This window comes from Coregonus clupeaformis, unplaced genomic scaffold (genome assembly GCF_020615455.1).
Source record: "Coregonus clupeaformis isolate EN_2021a unplaced genomic scaffold, ASM2061545v1 scaf0201, whole genome shotgun sequence".
Lineage (NCBI taxonomy): Eukaryota > Metazoa > Chordata > Actinopteri > Salmoniformes > Salmonidae > Coregonus > Coregonus clupeaformis.
In genome coordinates, this window is record NW_025533656.1 from 14190 (window position 1) to 17801 (window position 3612).

The window sequence follows — 3612 nt, forward strand, 5'->3', positions numbered from 1 at the left end:
TCAGGAATGCTCCCAACCCTATCCATGGTCAGAGGGGGACGAAATGCAGCGCTATAGATATACGGGATGCTCTAGAGCAGGGGTCCCCAAACTTTTTCCTGTGAGGGCCACATAACTTTTCCCTTCTCTGATGGGGGCGGGTGTCAGTTTGTAACAGAAAAAGTGTGACGATCGTAGGGGAGCTTAAAAAAATTTATTGTTTTCCAGAAAGCCACACATAACCAAATAACCCTTTCCAGGTTCTTTACAGAAAAAAGTCAGAAACAAATAATAACACTATTAATGAAATAAATAATAACTAAATAACCCTCTCTGAGTTCTTCACAGAAAAAACAGGAAATAAATAACACTATTTATGAAATAAATAATAACTAAATAACTCTCTCTGGGTTCTTCATGAAAAAAAAGCCATGGAACATTAACTTTCTGTTGTGCCATGCACAATCTTAACAGATAAAAGTTCAGCTCAGTTGTCAGAGCAGAATCTCTCTGACACATATGAGCAGTCTCTTAAAGTTCTTGTGTTCCTTGCTTATAATCCTTTTGTAGGTTCCAGTAGGCTTGTAGACACCGCTGTTTGCAGCTCTCTCTCATCAACTTCCCTGTGAAAACCACAAAGGAAGCAGGTTGAGAAACTGAACTAAGTGATACAGCACCTACACAGCACAATACATTTCACTACCAGTATGGTTGTAAAGATGGATTTTATCCCAGTAGATTTTATTATGATTATATTTGTTTATGCTCAGAATGACTCATTCAAGTCAGAAAAGTGAGCTTACCTACAGTGGGGGAAAAAAAGTATTTAGTCAGCCACCAATTGTGCAAGTTCTCCCACTTAAAAAGATGAGAGAGGCCTGTAATTTTCATCATAGGTACACGTCAACTATGACAGACAAATTGAGAAAAAAAATCCAGAAAATCCCATTGTAGGATTTTTAATGAATTTATTTGCAAATTATGGTGGAAAATAAGTATTTGGTCACCTACAAACAAGTAAGATTTCTGGCTCTCACAGACCTGTAACTTCTTCTTTAAGAGGCTCCTCTGTCCTCCACTCGTTACCTGTATTAATGGCACCTGTTTGAACTTGTTATCAGTATAAAAGACACCTGTCCACAACCTCAAACAGTCACACTCCAAACTCCACTATGGCCAAGACCAAAGAGCTGTCAAAGGACACCAGAAACAAAATTGTAGACCTGCACCAGGCTGGGAAGACTGCATCTGCAATAGGTAAGCAGCTTGGTTTGAAGAAATCAACTGTGGGAGCAATTATTAGGAAATGGAAGACATACAAGACCACTGATAATCTCCCTCGATCTGGGGCTCCACGCAAGAACCACACGGGGGGACCTAGTGAATGACCTGCAGAGAGCTGGGACCAAAGTAACAAAGCATACCATCAGTAACACACTACGCCGCCAGGACTCAAATCCTGCAGTGCAAGACGTGTCCCCCCTGCTTAAGCCAGTACATGTCCAGGCCCGTCTGAAGTGCATTTGGATGATCCAGAAGAGGATTGGGAGAATGTCATACGGTCAGATGAAACCAAAATAGAACTTTTGGTAAAAACTCAACTCGTCATGTTTGGAGGACAAAGAATGCTGAGTTGCATCCAAAGAACACCATACCTACTGTGAAGCATGGGGGTGGAAACATCATGCTTTGGGGCTGTTTTTCTGCAAAGGGACCAGGACGACTAATCTGTGTAAAGGAAAGAATGAATGGGGCCATGTATCGTGAGATTTTGAGTGAAATCCTCCTTCCATCAGCAAGGGCATTGAAGATGAAACGTGGCTGGGTCTTTCAGCATGACAATGATCCCAAACACACCGCCCGGGCAACGAAGGAGTGGCTTCGTAAGAAGCATTTCAAGGTCCTGGAGTGGCTCTAGCCAGTCTCCAGATCTCAACCCCATAGAAAATCTTTGGAGAGAGTTGAAAGTCTGTGTTGCCCAGCGACAGCCCCAAAACATCACTGCTCTAGAGGAGATCTGCATGGAGGAATGGGCCAAAATACCAGCAACAGTGTGTGAAAACCTTGTGAAGACTTACAGAAAACGTTTGACCTGTGTCATTGCCAACAAAGGGTATATAACAAAGTATTGAGAAACTTTTGTTATTGACCAAATACTTATTTTCCACCATCATATGCCAATAAATTCATAAAAATCCTACAATGTGATTTTCTGGATTTTTTTTCTCATTTTGTCTGTCATAGTTGACGTGTACCTATGATGAAAATTACAGGCCTCTCTCATCTTTTTAAGTGGGAGAACTTGCACAATTGGTGGCTGACTAAATACTTTTTTTCCCCACTGTATGTTCATCAGTGTGAACTGTGGGCCTGCATCTGGCTGGTGAGAAGTTGAATATCAGGTTCCATTCTAGTTACAGCCAGTCTCAAGCACTGATGCAAATGTTCATCTGTCAATCTTGATCTCATCTGAGTTTTCAGCAGTTTCATGCGAGAAAAGGTTTTCTCGCAGATATACGTGCTGCCAAAAACTGTGGACATTTTCATTGCGTGTTTTTTTGATGTTTGGATATGTGTCGTTTGGGAGGGCGGCATAGAAGTCAATGAGACTGTTGGGCTTGAATGCGTCTTTCAGAACATCACAGTTCTGTAACTCAGCCAACTCAAACTGATATGAAGGCTGGGCTTCATCAATGTCGGCAACAAAGGGGTTCTGAAAAAGACGGATTTCTTTTGCATGAACATGTAGTTCACTGAATCGCACACCGAACTCCGCCTTCAGCATTTCCAGTGCTTCCACGCACTTTTCAGCTGGGAACGGGACCGCTGGGTTCTCTGTCGACAGGTTTTGGGTAGCAGGAAGATGGACGAAGTTGCGCTTTTTCACTTGTTCCAAAAGCAGCGCTAATTTCACCTCAAATGCTTTTATGTGTGAATACATGTCGCAAATGAGTTTCCCCTCGCCTTGTAGCTGCAAGTTAAGGCTGTTAAGTATTTCTGTCACGTCTGTTAAAAAATGCGAGGTGCCATTTCCATTCTGGGTCGATCAGCTCTGGGACCGTTTTGTCTTTTAAATGAAGAAATGCGTTAATTTCGGGTAGCAGCTCGTAAAACGCCTCAAAACTCTGCCCCGGCTCAGCCATCGGACCTCTGTGTAGTACAGCACATCTCCGTACGTAGACTCCAGTTCAGACAGGAATTCTTGGAACTGCCTGTGTTTAAGTCCCTTTGCTCTGATGAAGTTTATGCACGACACCACAACCTTCATTACAGAATCCCACGTCAACACTTTGCAGCACAGTGCTTGCTGGTGAATTAGGCAGTGGACTCGTAGCGGGCGGTGAGACCCCTTTTTCCAACTCCCGGTTCATGCGTCCTATTAGACCGCGAGTTTCGCCCACCATGCTAGGAGCCCCGTCAGTCGTGATGCTAGCTAGCTTTGACCAGTCCAGGTCCAACTTCTCCATGGTTTGGCACACTTTGTCAAAAATATCCTCTCCCGTTGTAGTCCCTTTGAGACTTTGGAGGGCTGCCAGCTCCTCGCATATCTCAAAGTTTGCGCTAACTCCACGAATAAAAATGAGCAGTTGCGCTGTGTCTTGCACGTCCGTGCTCTCATCCAGTGCTAATGAA

The 3612-nt window shown here is 43.5% G+C and overlaps 1 long non-coding RNA gene across 1 annotated transcript; it reads right to left on the minus strand.

The window, feature by feature from the left end:
- Nucleotides 1-422: 422 nt before the first annotated feature.
- On the minus strand, nt 423-2989 carry LOC123484116. Its single transcript, XR_006658407.1, has 3 exons — nt 2322-2989; nt 1635-1637; nt 423-602 (listed from the first exon to the last, which is right to left on the minus strand). It is a non-coding gene; the product is annotated as an uncharacterized LOC123484116 (long non-coding RNA).
- Between the last annotated feature and the right edge of the window lie 623 nt (nt 2990-3612).